Source organism: Larus michahellis, chromosome 4, assembly GCF_964199755.1.
Source record: "Larus michahellis chromosome 4, bLarMic1.1, whole genome shotgun sequence".
NCBI lineage: Eukaryota > Metazoa > Chordata > Aves > Charadriiformes > Laridae > Larus > Larus michahellis.
This window is the reverse complement of record NC_133899.1, coordinates 9,167,563-9,187,189: the sequence shown is the minus strand read 5'-3', so window position 1 is coordinate 9,187,189 and position 19,627 is coordinate 9,167,563. Positions and strand designations below refer to the sequence as shown.

The window sequence follows — 19,627 nt, the reverse complement described above, 5'->3', positions numbered from 1 at the left end:
CGTTGACACACCTGTGATCACTACATCATAAAAAAAGTGGGAAGTTTTCATACAAATTGATCCTTAAGATAAACCATCTTTAGCACATTGATAGTACCGAATTAATAGAAAGCCACAGTATGGGGGTAAAAACACCACAACGATATCTGTACATTTATTATTTACACTCAGTTGCTTTAACTTTGTGTTTGCCTTCATTGTCTTTTTGAGTTTGACAAAGTGAGAACTGAGAAAAATTCTCCCCTCCCTCCCCCAGGAAAAACACAGTCCCAGGAGAACTCGCTCTCTGGATGCACAAAGCTTTTACTAGGGCATAAAAAAAGTTTATGACACAAGTTTGGCATCTGGACTCTCATCGGAGGAGGTGAAGGGGTAGAATTTGCTCTGTATTATAAAAACACAAGTCCAGAGTAACTGCTAAAATTCATATTCAAGAACTTGTATGTCCACATAAATGTTTCAATTCAGGTGTTATTTCTCTAGCAGGTTGTAAATAAAGCTTCATAAAATACTTTATAAAGGTGTCTTCCCCTGTATCAGTACTCTTTTGAGACTGTAGCAGGAAAATTTCAATACTAAAATAAAAATGCTAGCAATAAACTAATTCCAATTCATTTATTGGTTGCAAAACTACTTGTACTTTTACAGAATTTTCAGCTATACCCACAATAATATTTATATCCACAATGGCTGTTTGATATAATAACCCTTTCATCTATATGTTTTGAAATTGAGATGTTAAGATTAATTACAGAAAGTCCGGGTGCTTCTGTTGGGTCTGGGTGTCTTTTTTTCCTTATCCAATGATAAACATCAAGTGTTAAGGAAGTAACAGCTTTAGTCATAAAATACCCAACTGCAAACTCAGAGTAGAATGCAACTTTTATGCTTCTGTTCCACTTTAAATTTACTATACCGTGTCTTGAAAGTATATTTTGGAAAACGTATGCATAAGCATTAGCTATGGTTATTTGTGATGCACATCAAATATTTAATAGATGCTTAAACTGCAAGTTGTAGATGAAGTACCAGTAATACATTTGAGAGCAAGAAATCACGTGGTCAGCAATCAAACAACAAATATGGGCATCTCCATATATATATGGTATAAGTATATATAATCAAATAAAACTTCTAAGATTTCTACCTTTATTTTTAAACATTTACTTCTGAAGTAATATGCAGCTATATCATGTTTAGAAGCAATGCCTATGGAGAGGTACGTTCTCAAGGTCTTCCACTATTTATTACAGAAGACTTCATTTTATGCTTAGACCAAGCACAGCTGTATTTTTCTTTCAGAAAAAACTTCAGTATCTTCTTCAAAATTTCATTTTAGATTTTATAAATACTGAATTTCCATTTTTACTAGGTCACCAAAAAAAGAAGATATTAATATAATCTGGAAGCAGAGCTACTCCATATTTCTGTCTCTTCATTATTAGACATGACTCTGTAGTCCTCCTTTAATTTTGCTATGGCCAAACAGTGCAGTTCTATTTCAGCCAAAGCTCCTGAAGGAAACTATTGTGTTTTGCTACTGCAGAAAACTGTATTCTCTCCCTTAGAAACAGCGAAAGGAGTAAGCACAGGAGTTCTCTGTTGAACGCCGTACAGGAAGAGCTGGAATGCTGACAGGATCCTCGCTTACTCGTTTGTTAATCAGTCACCCCCACAAGTGACACAGTCTCACTTGGCTTGACTCAAATGGCAGCTTTATCACTTGGATCTGTGGAAAAGGAATTAGTACATGAGATGAACCGTCTCCACTTTTAATACAAGGCAGCAAGAGCCCTCCGCTTTTGCCAGGGCCATGGGAGAGGAGCTCACAGCTCATGAAAAGGTAGTACCTTTTAGCTTAAATTTCATGCCCTTTTCATAGCTTCCCTTTCTCATCTCTGTTTTCTCAGTGGGTCTTCATGTATAAAGAGAATTCAGAAACCATAGATTAAAATCACAAAAATAGCACTGGCAGACTGTTCTAATGGAGCAACTGGTTTTGACTCTGCCACGGACTGGTTGCAGCCTTCACTAGTAGCCCACACTCGAAGTTCCTCTTTGACTCAGCTTTCAGTGCGTAATATTTCTCAACCAATGCAGAGCACTGGGAGCCTTTGCAAAGCATCTGGGGATCACCGATGAAGAGGCACTAGAGAAGTGTTTTTCTCATCCTCTTCATATTCACCTTTTTTCTCCCTAACTGAGCATCCTTCTACCACTTTAACTCTCACTCAGTAAAATACAGTTTGCCCTTCTCCACTCTCAGATTAAGAACTTCTTTCAGAAGGATCTGAGAGACACAGAGAATCAGTCACGAGACAGAACTCGCCTATGGCATGTGGCTGAAGGGATGAGAAATTAGTGATAAAATACTGCACACAGTGCTCTGTCAGTATTAAAACCCTCACAACTGCACTTTGGTGTTGTTCAGCTGCAGGAGGGGAGCTAGCTTGCTTCTGTGATATTAAAATGCCTTAAGTATCATTGAACGCAAAAATCTGCAAAGAACAACCCACCTGTACCCACTCTGTACGTATGTATCACTTCACTATTTACATGCTTTTTCATCTCTTCTGCTCGAAATGGTTCAGTCAAGGACTTGCTGATGAAAAAAATTAATTGGGAGGAAACAAGAAAAAGGATGCAAGTATCAAAACACCTAAAAGAGTCTTAAGTGAGTGGAAGTTTCATTCTGAAGTGTCTTCCCCCCAAAAGACACTGGTAATTCTGTGATGTCAAATTTCAAGGGAAGAATGAAAGAGGTAACTCTGTTATGGGTCATTCCTTGTAGATGAACAATTAGAATTTAATATAGAACCACTAAAAATTAAGTTTAGTATAGTGGAATTGAAAGCCATACACGGAAGACCAAACTAATTCGGAACAAACACTGCATAGTGTTACGCTCAGGCGCTAGCAGAACCCTACAGAGTGAGTTTTAGCACTATCCAAAGGCAAAATTTCCTGTGATGACAAAAGGTGGACATCAGAATTATAATCTGGGCATCCTAAAAGGCTGAATGGCAGAGCAAAGAATGGGTGGAGAAAGAACACGGAGAAGAAACAACTGGGAACTAGATTTTTTGAGTATGTTTGAGTGGTACCTTCAAGGGCAGTATCTCTAAACAGTCCTTCCAATAAGAAGTTTAAGAAATACAGAATCCCCTTAGATTTTTACAACAAATGGTACATAAAAGACAAAGCTGAAAGGACCCAAGAGCAATTCAGCAGATATCCCCCTAATTAATATTATTGTGGCTCAATAAATACACAAAAGGAAAATCCTTAGCTTTTTGAACTAAACCATTCAACCATTCAGGAAGGGTTGGTAAACAGCTTTGTGTAACACTCCAAGTCACTGTTATAACAACAGAGCAATTTCTAATGCCCGTATTTTAAAAATATTTACATTTTTAAGAATGTTTTAGAATATCATGTGCCAAAGACAGTAAAAACTTATATATTCAAGACAGCAAATCTGTTTATAGTGATGGGCTTACACAGATCGTTGTGTTGAGCTTACGCTGAGAAGACCAAAGGCAATTTGGTTGCACCGATTCAATTATTTCCCTTCACAGAGAAAAAGTTATGTGTTACTAAACACCTTCCCAAACAGCAGGAAAAACACGCAAGATCTACCGCTCGTTACTGTCCATGTACGAAACAAGGAAAGCTATTAACTATGAGCGTACATCAGCAAGCTGCACCACCTACCTCCTGCTGCCTTGATTTCCATATGGTGAATCTTTTTCAGTCTATACGTACCGGTTCAGACTAAACACCATTAAATTTCAGATCTTGAGGACAGTGCTGAGTGCGCTAGGCTTACGCTACCTTCTGTGGGACCTGAGAACACTTACTACCCTTAAAAGATTAGTGCTTTGCAAGACTGGGACGTTGATTAAAGAGTTATCTATATTACTCTTCCCTGTACCGTCTTCCCACCTGATGGGAATGAGAAACCAGCCTTGGCCCTCTACCTCGTGAAAATGCTAAGAGCAAAAGTTCTTTTCCAGGACTTTGAGAGACAAACAGCCAATTTTTCTTCTTTGAAAACACTGCAAGAAAGTGCTGTCATACAGCATTTCAGAAATGGTCTATAACTCAAGGGCAGGCAGGGGGAATCCATTAGGGATTGGAAAGAGGCGAGTCAGAACAGATGAGAGAGAAATATGCGTTTCAGCAGCAGATTTAGAAACGGAAGAAGGCTGAAAACTTCTAAAGCAGTTATCTAAAGAAAAAGTTAAAATTGTTCGAAAAGGTTCCTCTGTATAGTGAGGCTTGAATTAAGCATCAGCTTCAGCAAGTCTAACATTTTTGTACACGAGTAAGACTTCAGAGTCACGCGTAAGGTTTCATATGCTCGTTACTACACCTATTTTAAGCTATTAAATGATCTTTAGAACCAAGATGTGCAGTAACGTACACTCTATAACAAAAATTGACACACTAGAGCATAATCTCTCAATTAAGTGGCTTTTAATCACAAATAAATGTGGAGAATTTCAGTGGGAAAGGAGTGCAAAATAAAGACGACTTTCCCATACCTTACCTCAGACTGTCCAGCGAAGCCACGAATACCCTGCTACGTGAAACAATTTCTCTGGTGAAAAATTTTCTCCATGCGTTTACAGATAATGAAGGATAAAGCGTCTGAAGAGCCCCGAATGGACACAGAGATGCAGTGGAGAGAGAAATGAGGATGAAGCTACCTGACAGGAGTCGTCACTTAGGAAGGCAGGGAAAATTGTTCAGTGATGTTGCAGAGGAACGTGCGCTGGACGACAGCAACGCAGTTTACAGTGCCACAACCTGCTTGCAACACTTGTTTGCAATTGAAAGTAATGATACCGCAGTGAACACGATACAGTCATGGATGGAGTCCAGACTTCGGAAGACCTCAGTGTCTGCTATTACATCAAGTTCCGCAGTATCAGTCTCTACCCTTCCAGCACTTCTTTCATCCTTCTGTACGCACGCGATTCCCAGACAGCTACAGCATACACAGACCATGAGGGCAACTATTTACAGAAATAATACTCGACAACACTGGCAGCAGCAACAGCAGAAACACTAATGGACTTGTGCCTCTTCTAAGCACCACTGAGCATATGGTTAGCCTTCGTTATCAGCCCAATATCTTGCTGCAATACCCATCAAATTAGTCTGCCTTCATTCCGATGGAAGGAGAGTTTTGTGATGAGGTATATGTTTCTCTATAATACACTGGGACGGAAGAAACAATTTCTTTTTGGTATCTCAGAAGAAAAGAACTGATATATCTTACCAGCACTGCTGACGCTAATCAAGCCAATAGCCTTGCCCATAGAAATCTCATAATGCACATCCTGTCTAAATAAGAGCTGGCCCAGATTAACAAAAATCAGGTATGGAATATATTTTTAGTTGGAACACATTGTTGTTCCTTCTCTATTTAACTAAATGGATTTTAAAAGAACCGGTTTCTGAGCAATTTAGAAATTCTTAAGGATTTGTAAAGTTTGTATAAACACCAACTCTCAGTGTAATTTATGAACTAATGGATGAAGCAGAAATAAGAGAACACATGGTACTAATCCTTTTATGCTTCCTCAGTTACTGAGATTAATCAAACATATAAACTATATTGCTCCAAGCAAGTCTATTCTCAAATAGAATGTGCACGAAGCAGCCACTAGGCTGTGAGTGAATTATTCGAAAGAAATTAATAAGAAAAAAACATTTTTCTTCTTTCCATATTTGCTTTCAATCATGGGGACTAAAGGATTATTAGAACAGCAGCATTGATTCCACGGCCCTGCAAAATTTTTTGGATCTAGCAGATGTTACTCCTATCTCCCCCATCTATTTTAGCTTTTCTTCTGTGATCTTTGTGATCTATTTTTAGCCTGGCAGCCTATATTGGGTTTAGTAATGTGAAAGTCAAGTTACTTATTTCTACATTTTTATGTAACGTAAGAATACAAAGAAACACTTTTTTTTTTTCCTCTGAATCAACGTTTTTCAATTTTTTTTAAAGGGATGACACTGTTACTTTAAGGAGGTTTTTAAATGCCATTTAAATGTCTCCCACAGTTCACTGCTGGAAACAACATCATTTCCATATGTGGGCATTCAGGAGCTTTTAAAGTTTCTAGGCTTCAGCTTTGAAAACCATACACATCACTATATCTACATTTTTGCAAAACAGGTATTCCCCAATGGTATTTGGAATTCAGATGTCCATTAGTCTTGAGTCTACAGCTGAAAGCAACTGTGAAGGTTAGATTTTGGGCGCGAGAGCATCTCCTGAGAGAACTGCCAAGGTTTCCAACTTGCTGCTTTGGGTGGAGAACACAAGTGGGACCCAGGTAGAAAACGCTTAGCGTACCCTTTGCAGCCTCCCCAAGGTGCTACCGCATGCCATTAGGTTAACTTCAGTGTTTCCCTGGGGCAATGAAGCACCATTTTTAGCTTCTAAAATTGACTAGTAGCGTAGCTTAAAACATTGTAAGTTGAAATATTCAATGATAAATGTTCACTAAATTGCTATCATTATGTAAAATATATTACCCTTAATAGTCTGATGGTATACAATAAAGAGTTCAGAAATATCCCGCAATTAGGAGCTTAATTTCAGACTCTCATTACACTATAAGGTTTTTCTTCAAACTTAGTTTTGAACAGAATAGTTTCTTCAAAAATTGCCATTCAAAAAAAAAAAAAAAGCCAACAAACCACCAAACTTCTTTAGTGTCCGGAATCTGAAGATCATATTTCAAAGTAATTAAAAAGTTTTATTTTCCATTCAGTTAAGCAGGAGGTAACATGATGGAGTAACACCATTATTTTGAGATGCAATTAGGATATGTTCTATAACTGTGACAGGGTTATGTAAGTGTAATCACAGACCAATTAGCAAGTAATTATTTTGTTACTACCTAGATTCATGCCTTGGGTTAGTAAGTACCCTGAAGCTGCTTTCTTAAACGTAAGTCAATTATTTAATTTTATTAGATGTCTCTACACCAAAGAAAATAATAGAAAATTTTTATGCACAAAGATATATATAGCCACTATATTGCCACACTATGGACGGTTACATATCTTAAATGGTCAGAAAAGATGACTAATAGTAATGATTAATATTAAATATTAACATTATCAGGCTCTGCTCTTACAGAAGCAAGATGGCACGAATCTGACCCATTAACAATTTTAAATGTTAAGCTATCTGTTAAAAGATTCTGTGGGCTTCATTCCATACTCACCAGCGGTAACTCGGGAATAGCTTTATTAAAATGGAGAGAAGAATCCAGCTGCAAAGAAGGAGGTCTCTCAGCAGCATCGTGACCTGTATTTATTATGTCAACTTTAATCTTTTTGTTTCACATAGTTCAGGAGATACCTTCACCACAGAGGATGTTTTCTTTTGAGTGTACTAACAGCCATTTTATCTCACTCAGTCTAATAAAAATACTAACAAAAACCATTTTCCAGATTAGAGGTGTAAACTTAAAGTTAAAATATTAAAGCTTAAAATAAAATGCAAAGGAAAATTGTATGGCTTAAGGGAAACGAAACTCAATTTATTGTCTGTGTGCTATTAAAGATGAGTGATGGTCCAATCTTCGCTTCTTTTCCAAGAGCTTTGGGTCATTTTGAAAATGGTCTTCACTGTTGTAACTACGACCACAAGTTTAAAAAGTTAATCAAGATCAATATAAAAGCATCCCAGGTCACCTTCCTCGCTGCTAGGAGATATTTTTCTTTGTTTTCAGTGTTACTGCTTTCAGAGGTGCTTTTTCTCACATATCTATTTATTTCAATTTATTCTGCCTTCCAACAAAAAATTGTCTGGACCTGGGCAACTGTGTGATTTTTTTTTTTAACATAAAAAAAATTAAAGGTAAGTCATAGCTCAATCTGTTTTCTATGTCATAGCATGTTTTTTACGGGTTTTTTAGGGTTTTTTTTGTTTTTTACTTCTCTGTCAAGTTCAGATCATATGTTGTAGCTAATCCCCCAGTGCAAAACAGCACCAATCCAGAGGCTGCATTCCTAGTCTTTGGTATTTGTACAAGTGATAAAAAATGCACTTAGCATCAAAAGTGAACACAAAAAGTGTTCCAAAAAAGTAAATCCAGTCTTGAAATGAGTCTGTAAGAAAGCTACCCGCAATATTAGGAAGAACTGACACAAACACTGGAAAGCCTATGTCCAGAGACTGGTTTCAGCCTGGAATCATTAACGGTTGTGGGCAAGAAGGGGGACACTTCGGTAGGAAAAAGTCAACTCGTAGGGCCTGTGCAGGAGCTCTGATACCTATTTCAGGGGACGATGCCTTCTGTCACAGCCCTCACTAGCACACCCTGCCCGATGAAGTCCTGCTTTGCAGTCATTTCAGAAGTAACCACCTTTGCAATGAAGCTTCAGGATTGTCTAAAACCAAAGTCTGTGCAAAAGTTATTACTCTGGACACAAAATGCCAGTTGATGCAAACGTAAAAATAACAGATAACAGATTAAAACATCTATGTCTAGACCAGCAGAAGAAAATCTATAGTCTGAAACAGTGAATTACATGGTTTTTTGGCTTTTTATTCCAAGTAGCTCAAGTCTTGTGGACAAACTGCCCACCAGGGACTAGAGCAGCTTGGATGTGCCGCTGGAACACATCTTTCAGTGTTGTTTCGAGTGAAGGGAGCTCAGGTCGTGCTCTGCAAAGGGAACCGAAGTGCAGTAAACAGGGACAGGCACCGCATTTGACTCAAAAGTGAACTCCCGATATAAAATAATGACTACTGTAGGCAGTCTCAATAGACCCCACTGTGGTCTCTTAAAACAAAAGATTACAGGAAAATAGTAATGAAGTCTTTCCACAGATTCTATGAGTTAGAATACCTGTGAATGTTTATTAGAATTCCACAATGAAAATTTTTTTTATGAATGTTTTAGATTTGACTTGAACTATTAAAAGAACATCCCACACCTCCAAGCTAGTTCAAGAAAGTATTTACCCTTTACAGGTTTGAATGATGTTAAAATACATGTATCACTTATAAAAATAAAAATGCAGGTGATGTCTTCAATTTCTAACAATGCTTTGATATTTCAAATTTGTAAAACTCTTTATTCTTTCTACTTTTCGTCCCCCACAAAGTCACAACATGCTGAAATACAATATTTTGCCTTTGTGATAACTACTAAATTGGTATTTACTACACTCACCCTCTCCATTTACTGTTGTTCATCTGGCCCTGTTCCTTCTTATATATTTGCTGTTTCACATCAAGTTTTAAAAACTGTTTTATTTAAATGGTGAAATGAATTTTGTTTGTTCCTGCCATAACAAAGAGTAGTAACATTACCTCTTCTGTAGACATCCTTCGATAAAAATGGTCTCAAGTTTAAAATCAAAAGAAAAGGTTTAGTCAACCCTGCTAATTACTTTTACAGGCTTCTTAGATTTCTTCAGGCACAGCAGCGTGTTAGTTTGAAACTAGGTCATCAAGCATCTGATCAATTAGAGCTAAATTGGATTTTTCTGCAGTTCAGATGCAGTTTTCATATTTGTTTCCAAAGAATTTTGATTTATTTTCCCATTGAAGGTAAATAAGCCAGTCTCATTATTAATCAACCAATAATACACAACAAGAAGTTAGTTAATTCAAAGAAGGCCACAAAAAGTTGAGATGAGTTTACATTCATGAATTCAAGGTCAAATGCATCATTCTAGACCTGGCTAAAGTAATTTTTCCAGCCACCAACCACTTCTCAAACTTTGGTAAATGGAAGAGAGAGCTGGAGAGGTTTTACAAAACCCAAGTCACTCACAGGCAGTTTCTGCATCCTGAATAAATAGATCAGGAAAGAAAAAGATTAAGAGAAGAGTATCCATTTATTAAATGACTTCATGTAAGAAAGAGACAGCGTGCATGTGATACAGCTTGTGTACAAACCAGCCCCACACGGGTCTAAAGAAGCAGGAGAACTGGTAAGGAGCCATTCTAATTCAGACACTCACAGCTTCAAATAGGTTGGCCTGTTCCGCTACGTGGAATGTGCTGCACTATCCTATTATACTACTGCTATTTAGAATATATCCCAAGATATAGTGGATAGTTATTCTGCAAGACCAACCTTTAAGGAACTGGACCAGACAGGTTGCTCAGTAATGAGTCCTGGCCCACCTGAACTGCTCATTAATCAAAGCAACCGTTCCTCTAATGACAATTAGGAGACAGTTACATTAAACAACATCAACAGCCTTACTGTCAAACAGTCCTAAGCGTAAGAAATGCACGTGCAAATACAGTGCATTAATTACTACTATAGGTGATTAAATAAAAGACATTAACACACATTGAACTACGTATATCCTTTCTTGTTTAGAGCTTGAGTGGTTTTGGCTGCCACATTACTTTACCTATTTGTCCTTGCCCCATTTCATAATTTTCCATCAGAATTAATGTAATAACTTTGAAGACGCTCACTCTCTCACTTTTATTGGCAGTAGAATTTATTAAGAATTAGACCACTACTCCGATATCGCCCTCTTGGCTGGCAAAGCAAGACACCACAGTGCCAGATGTCCCTGCTCCACAGAAAGGCTGCAGCCCTAATATTGATGATCAAACATTCTGAACGTATAATTGTATTTCACATCACTTCGTACAAGCTTTCATGATTTTGGGCGGGGTATTTTTCTCATTCCTCTAATTATTTAGCTGCTCTTGTAGCCAGAGCCATTCGCCATGGCCTGACCATAGTATCTCTGATTTTGTGTCACAAAGATACATCGTTCTTGCTTTGGCCTTTGTTTTCCTTTGAGGACTTCACCTACTACATCCCAAACCTCATGCAGCAAGAAGACTTCTGCACAGAACAAAGAGAATAGCCCTCAGCGCAAATTCTAAACTAATTATCTACTAATATTTCTTAGATAATTTTGGGCTCCTATTAAAGATATATAATTCTTTCCAGATTTTGGTTGAAAGCAGATTTTTATTGAACAAACAAATATAAACCCCTTTTTTGATAATTTGTCTTACACAAACCACTAAAAAAGTTAAACAATACAAAAGCTAAAATAACTAAAAGAAAGTAAAGTGAATGATAAAATTAAGAACTTTACTACTGTATGAACCTCATGCATATTGTTCTAATTCCATTCTTTGAAACTGCAGTAACTATTTTTGATAGCATTTACTAGCAACGAGAGAAGAAATATTTAATAGTATAGCAGGGCTGGGTTCATCATTTACTTCTCCATTTTAACCGTTCTGTAAGATAAGGTTATCTCTGGAAACTGCAGTGACAGTAAAACATTTTCCACACACTATCAGTGACAAAAACCAGACATGGCACTACAAAAACAAACTACTCCTATTGCAAATATTTTCATGTATATTTAAATAATACTAATAATACAACAGATTCAAGCTTGAATGATGCTGCTTCAAACTTATTAGGGTAAAACTTTTTGGAACGGTTAATATTCAGTATACTTTTCCCACTCGCTACATAGATGCTATCTAAAAAGGATGGCAAAATAATCAATATTGCAGTTGTTCTAAAGGAGTCTTTTACTTTAGACAAGAGCAAAGCTTAATCCATTTCCACATGAGTTTTATGAAAGATCATGAATCTTCAAGGATTTTAGAAGATGACAGGAAAATTAATCTCCTAAATCTTTAGTTGTTCCTCCTTGATAATGCAGTATAGATGTATAACATTTGAACACTCCTATTTTTTATATTATCTATGCAAGAATTCAGCCTCATACAGGACCACTTTCAAGGTCAAAAAGCTCAATTATTTTCACAGTTTCCCTTGCATTAAGACTATTTCTCTCCACTCTCTTTCAGTCAAATTTCATAAGCTTTATACTTTGCATAGTTGAAAATGTGCCCTTTCTAGTTTGCCTTTCTTCCTAACACTGTTATAGTCCTAACAAGTATTTTGCCACTAGGCACTATGACATGTACCCGCCCAATAAAGAATACTTGCAAATATTTGCACAAATTAGTAGATAAAGCTTAGTCAAAGTCAAGGATTTGCAAATTATGACCTTAAAATGTTGCAGAGTCCTTCTGAGTTTCTAGTTTTTCTGTCTCCAAATTAAACTTGCATTTATTCTCTGACAAGCTTGAGTGAAATAACAGTTACAAAACATGTATACATCCTGTATGTCATTAAAGTTCCTGCTCTGTGAAGCCTGGGATTAGGTATTAGGAAAGAACAGTAACTAAAAACTTGGAAAGATTATTTAAAGATACCTTATTTGGAAGAAGACCAGTCCAGACCATACTTTATGTTAGTGGAAACACTTCCGTGCAGGAATGGAAGGAAGTTCACGAAAGGACCTATGTCACTGGAATTTAAACAAGTGTTTACGACCTACTTCAGGACTGGAGAGGTTTAGTCTTTCATGAAGAGTGGGATATGAATGACGTGTAATGCAATCTGAGACACCTTCCGAAATACCTGAAGAGCGTGCATCAGCCTAGCCTGGGAATTCAGAAACTTAAACCACAGATTTCTTCAGGGAAGACCAAGAAAATGGGGAAATGCATCAAGCTTAATGATTAGAGATAAACTGGCAGATTACAGAGACACACAAATTGAGTGCACTGGAATGGTATCTTTTCAATGATGACTAATCTCGACTTCACATTCGCAGATTGTGGGATGCTATTTCATTTTCTGCATCTGTAGAAAAAGACTTACGCAGTAGAGTCATAACTCGCTGGATGCTTATTATGTCTTCTTGTAATCTCACTTATCTAAATATGACTAATTTTTTCTTTGAAACTTTACAACTTAAAAGTTTAAAAATATTTTTATAAAGGAAGGATTTGTGTTTACCTAAAAGGCACAGGAGAAAACATAAAAGATACCAAAAAGTAAATGACTGTGTGAATTATGAACATCCACATTTTTTACTAGCTAAAAGCAATCAAAATCTTCAACATAGCTATCCTTGCTCTCATGTTAATGACACCTTGACAAGTCAGGAGGAAAATGAAAAACATTGATTTCTGAAGGACTTTTTTTGAATCTGCAGACAACTAGCACTAGAATAAATTAGCTTCTCATATTTTAATAAAGTGAAGTACTTTGTGATTTTTCCTCAATAGCTTATGATTCATCCCATATAGAAGTACAACAGCACAGCAGATTAACGAACAGCTACTTCTCAATACGTTGCTTTAATATGTTTTTATTCACCAAAAAAAAAAAAGGCTTAAGATAATGCAGTTTACTAAGTGCAGAACAACCCCTTCCTGAAATACAAAGCATGCTTAAAGCAGAAGCTCGCCATTTAGATCACTTTTAACATGCTTAAAATGCAATTCTTTAACAGAGAATTAGGCATCCTAAAATGAAGCTAGTGTCACTGTAGGATCCTTGAATTTCTTTTGTTTGGTCTCACCATCAATCATTAATATTTTCAAGTTTCAAACTCAAAAGATAAAGGGACAAATGTTTCAATCATAACTGCTACAAAACAAAATAAGTCACAACAGGAACAGAAAAAAAATATTTTGAGCTAAGACATTCTAGATTTGAAAAAAACAAAATACAATATCTACACAAAAATTCTACTTTACAAGCCTTTAGAAGCAGTAAATATGTTTGAAATAAAATATCACTCTGAGAGGAAAAAAAACAAACCAAAACCAACAAAACACAAACAAACCCCTGCAGATAGATCCTGGTTTTCTTACTGGTGACTTTTCAAATTCTTCAGCTTTGTTAAAATTACATTTTCAGTAACTTCTGTCAATTTAAAGCATTGTACTGTATTTCTACAAAATACCATATGCACATAAGTATTAGAGAATGGAAAACACTTAGAAAATATCTTTACATCTTAAGATCCTTGGCTGATTTTTAATAAGCTATAATTATTTCCTGTATGAAAAAAAGGAAACAATAAACCCTTCTTCTTGTGTAGACAAAAACCTCAGAAATATACCAAAATGTCTATTACTCTCTCTTTCAGACAGAATGACGATGATAAAAAGGCGACCTGAATATATCTTATCCTTTGCACAGCCAGCAAAACTTTACAAAGAAGCTTTCTGATAAGGAATTATTTAGGAAATCACCTGTTCAAAATGGAGACCGCTGCAGACGGCATACGCAAATTCACCCCCCTTGTGCTCACAGGAGTTCATTCTTGATTTGGAACTAGGGCTGGGTTTTTTTTATACAATAGGAATAAGCAGCTAACCAGGAGATTAAGATTTTAATCTCTATGGCAAAACAGGCACCTTCAAGACATTAAACAAAACAGTTTTCTGTTAGCCACTATGGAAAAACCCTTCCCTTCTTCCCAAATCAGACAAATACTATCTCATAAATTTGCCATTTCCATTCTTGACCTCACGCTACAGTTTTGGGTTTGCAGAAACCTGGTTTTGTTGAATTCCTTTTCTATTAGGCTTCCCAGTGCAATGTTTTGACCACATATGATTATATAGTGCTCTCAGAGCGCAGAAAATTACCAGTAATTCAGGAAGAAATGCTGCAACGAAGGCTGCAAGAATGTGCTCTTCAATTTAAAATGGTATTCACACAACCCGCTTGTTTGTGCTAGTTGTAAGAACTGCTTAAACCCACCGTAGCCCAATGCATCATTCAAATAAATATCATTTTATATCTTTGTCGCTCTCTCCCTCTCCAGTGAATTTAAATCAGCTTGCAGAAATCTTTCTGTTGCCACTGAATACATAACCCCCCCATTCGTTTAATTATACATACAGCGACAGGAAAGAAAACCAAAGAATATGTTAGTACTGTGAAGGAACACTGTGTGTGAAACAAAAATATATAAATAAATTTAATAAACTGAGACAGTGTTTTGGTCTTGATTCACTAATTTTTCTCCAAAACAGGGGGGAAAAGAGTGATCCTCCTCGGGTGTATTTGAAGATTCTGTTAATTTTTTATAGAAACAATTCTTCCACAAATGAAACAGAACTCGATCAATGATCGATGACCAGGGATCATCAGTTGTATATACTGGAATTGCAACCTGACCTTATACAGTGGCTTCCACTTCAATTGCTATTCCATTTTCTACTCCTTCAGTATTATTTCTATCTAGCATTTATTTCAGCTAGTCTACTATAGCTTTCTCAGTTACTCCACTGACCAAATTCTCACTACTTTGGACTGAAATCCACTTTTTTGCTACCCCCTTTTTTTAGCTAGTTTTTATGGAATAGACAAAAAAACAATGCCACAATTTTTCTACGGTCTAGTGTTTGTCAGCCCTGTTGATTATGATACACAGAGGATGTTAGGGGTCAGGTCACAGCTGAATTGAGACATCAAGGGGCTTATTTCATCCACCTGCACTTCCCTGCTGCTGCTAAATATTTTTGAAGAGTCACCAGTAGACCAAGATGTAACGACTATATGGTTCAATCCATTGAACCTCATTGAACCAAGAGACCTCATTGTCTCTTCACCATCCCTGAAAAAGCACAAGAGTAATGAAAAAACAAAACCCACAACCTTAACTGCCGGACACAACAGAAAGTGTGCGTTACAGTGTGAAGTTAATAGATGAATCTAAACAAAGTAAAAGGCTGCAGATGGAACCACAGAGCTGGTAGCATAAGACGCCTTACCTCTGGCCATGCAAGGATACTGCAGAAAACAGCAAAGAGGTATAGTTTTGACACTTGATGTAAGTGATCAATTACAACTAATTCCACCTTTCAAACTCACCAGTCTTTCTGGACTCGTACGCTGCAGGACAGGTGCAGATCATGGCACGTCTCCAGAGATCTCATTAGAAAGCAAGAAGGCTCCCTCCACACCATGCACCCAGATTTTCCTCCTGTGGAAACCACAGCACGTGGGTAGGTGGAAAACGCTCATGTCTGGCCTACATATGGCCTCAACAGTCACCCCTTACATTGTAGAAATAGCCCCCGTGTTTCAGTACAGTATTATGTTGTAGCAAGTTTGCATACTGCCTTACACCTTTATTAAGCAAACAGAAGCACCTCATCTCTTCTGGAACATACAGCATAGCTTTGTTACTCTCTATATAATTTTCAGTTCATATATCATTCTGTTTTCAACAATATTTATGTTATTTCTGCTTCCAGTCTGAATGTGAACAGGAATAAGCCCTTCTGTGATTTCAGGGCTTTGTTCCCAGCATAATACACAATGACATGTAAAACAGGATTATTGTTCTGCATTTCAGTAATCTTTAAAGTCAAAATAATGGGCAAGATTATGTCAGATCAATGAAAATCTGAAAACGAAGAAGAGCCTTCATTTGCAGTCCACGTGTTGTTCCAGGAACCATATCAGAATAGTCTTACCTCCACTCCGCAGGAGGGGGAGAATCAGTGCGTTCACAGATGACCATGAGAGGGAGCAGTATATGAAATCCATGAGTTGAAGGTAGTTAATGGGTCAATTAAAAAGTAAAAAGTGCCACAAAAACACCAGACATGTACTTTACAGAAAGATTAGCCTCAGGGTTTGGGGGTTTTCCTTTTTTTTTGGTTTTGCAAGATCTAGATTAAAACATTTATATAGTACAGGATATTATGTTAATATTAAAATATTTATATAAAAACCTCAGTAAATCTCACATGGATAACATTACTCAAATACTACAAAGAAAAAGTTAAAACAATATTTACCCTCTGAGTGAGCAGTACTTTCAAAGGAGACTCACAGCTCACTCTGTTCACTCTGGATGTAGTCCACTCAAATGTTCTTTTACACCAGAAGACACATGGGAGATAAGTAAATAGGGCTGCCTCCAAAGGAGGACTGTTCTCTTCCTTAGCCTCATTTTTTTACCCCACGTATAATCTTTGTATATTGTTGGGTGCATTCAAGTATGCTTTGACATTACTAGGTGGTTTCAACATTCATTCCCTTTTCTGTGGCATGACTACACAAGCATTAGGAGATACAGGAAAGCTTATTATTCTGGTGACCTGGGTTTCATTTTCTACCCTGATCTTTTGAGGTTAAAGATGTCAATTACAACAGATTCTAAATGTCTTCACAGGGGGACCGTATTTGGTTGCCTAGTAGCAATGGCAGTAAGCATTCAGTGCAGCTTTTAGGTTGTCAGTATACTTATGTTCTGTCATGCTAAAACTCTAATGGATCTGTAGTGATTTCTGTGATCTACACAGCTAATGACTTCTGATTGGTATTAGGAACCTCATTTACTTAAGTCAGACGGCAAAATTTTCTTCTCTACTTCTTTCTGTTGACTTGTTTTTAACTATAGTTTTAGAAGAATTCCAAAAGAGGGACAGCAGTTGTGATGATAAACTTCTGCAACCCTCTACTCATGTAGTAGGCTTCTCAAAGACAATTACTACACAGAAACCCTTTTTTTTCTCCCCAGCTCTGTAGTCTCAGAGATGACTTTACAAAGCTACACACCACCGGGTGCAGCACACTGACTATCTGTAAGTGTACTGCTCCACGAGTCATTTGCAAGCACAGATTTACTGCATCCCTTCCCATTATTTCCTACCTCTGTTCTGTTTCTTTGCTGGCACTATTTGTGTGAAGAGCACGGAGCTCTTGTTCAGCTCCTGGCCCTTCTATACAAGATTCAGTACAATGGAGTGGGCCAGGACATGGGGATGTAAGCCCTAGGAGATGCGAAATGTTTAACCAGAAGTGTGGTGCTCCAGTAATGAACACATCTGAAGGTCCAGGCAGTCTTCCAGTGCAGCCTGTATCTACTTTGGTGCGAGGATAGGCTGCTGCTGAGAAGGAAAACCCTGCTTATCCTTTTTGTTCTCCATCTCTCCTTTATTCTTCTTCTTCCCTTCAATTTCATTTAGGTTTCACAGCCACAATCAGATTTGCTGACAGGACAGCATGCCATTCCCATTTGTTGGGTAGGTTGGTTTTCAGTTGTACCAGCCCATTAATACAATTTAACCTTTTGCTGCACAATCACTTAATCCAATGTGAAGCAGTGGTGGAACTTAGCGAGGTGGAGAGAGCTGCAACCCAGAGTTACACCAAATCAAGTAGAATGTGAAACCGAGTCTTTAGGATGCACTCACCAACCACACAAACACTAGCACACACTCCAAGCTGTCATGGTCAAGAGGGAGCAGAACAACTCCCTTTAGCAGGAGCTTGCTTCTAGAGGAAATTATGCCACTCCTGAGATACATATCGCAGTTGTCAACAAATGTCATGCAGTTGGGTTTCCATGAAGTGATAGCCCAGAAAGCCAGAACCCAGAGATTCATGATGAAGATAATCAGGCGGGATGCTCTAGATGAAGCATTCTAGGGAGCAGATGGGGCTGTTAGGTTGGTGTTAAACTACACTACTCATATTGTGCAAATGTGTACAAAACTCTAGGGCTCATGAAGGGCCATGTCCAACATTCCCCATCCAGGCAGAGTTCCCACTTAATCCCAGTCAGAGGTTTTTGCTTGCATAAAGGCTGAGGAATGGAATCCAAATAGCTTTAAATGCAGACAGGTTTTAGTCATCATCTTTTTTAAAGAAAAACAAAACCCTCTCAAAGATGTTACTTTCCTTGCTATAGGTACTACAAGGAAAAAAGAACTAGCACCACAGAAAACAATTAGACAACGTTTCATTACATGGATAGTCAGCTGTAGCATTCATCAGCACATCTGACTTCCTAAGTTGTGGCCATGTACACTGAAGTAGAACTGCAGACGTTTACAGATCTGCATTATAATACAGAGCAGGCCTTCCAAAGCTGCCATAAGAAGTACTTCTCTAACGTCTCTTAGACAATTTCAGTCAATGTTGCTTGATGGTCATTTAGAAGAAAATAAAATTGAACTCCCACATCATAACGCACAGGGAATATTTATTTATTTTTATGTAGAGTTATTTAACCATAGCTGAGGATGGTAAGGTATGCGCATCTGTGGCTCACCACAAGCTTCTGTCATGTTACAGTGCTCTGATACAAGCCTTATCTCCTTGTGAAATTTGATCATATAGTTGTGCTGTATAACTGAATACATCATATAATCAGTCCCACATTATTCACAGGACTAAGTCTGGTAGCTGCCAAATGCCCAACTGTCAGCTTTCAATATGCAATATGCTTTATAGCTAGACCCACTGAAACAAGTGCAAATTTGACTTGTTTGGTTATGTGGAATTGCAGAGTCCTACGAACATTAGCGCCAATGCCTGTTATCTCTGGATGTCAAAGAAAGGAAGAGAAAGACACTTTTTATTTTGTCTTTCATCTTCTCCCAAGCCATCTAGGCACTATCAAGCAATTTCTTCTACTATTGAATAGTCTAATCCTTATTTTTCAGCAAGAAATGGGTGGGATGGGCTAAGAGTTTCATTTTCAGCAGATACCATAACTGGATTTAAAACAATCACTGCTCTAGTTTGAATAATTTTTAAAGCTCAGCATTAAACAGCATATTGATACTTTTAATCAGAAAATACTAATTTAGAAAAAAATGAAGAATTTAAGTTCTGAGCATTTACATTAGACTGCTTAATAGCTTTTCAAAACCAATACTAAGCTGGCAGTACTTTTTATACTATAAAAAGCATGTTACTGTCCATTTCGAGACAGAGTCTTGAAAGGAATTTATTTCTTATTAAGTGTTTATCAG

General features: G+C 37.3%; 1 long non-coding RNA gene across 1 annotated transcript in view; it reads right to left on the bottom strand.

Annotated features, from left to right (window-relative positions):
• Window positions 1-362: 362 nt before the first annotated feature.
• Window positions 363-19,627, bottom strand: part of LOC141741815 (uncharacterized) — a 66,359-nt gene continuing 47,094 nt past the window's right edge. Inside the window, exons 2-3 of the long non-coding RNA XR_012586485.1 lie at window positions 15,726-15,837; window positions 363-1,729 (exon numbers count right to left, since the gene is read on the bottom strand). This is a non-coding gene — a long non-coding RNA (uncharacterized LOC141741815). The remainder of the gene's footprint in view (window positions 1,730-15,725; window positions 15,838-19,627) is intronic.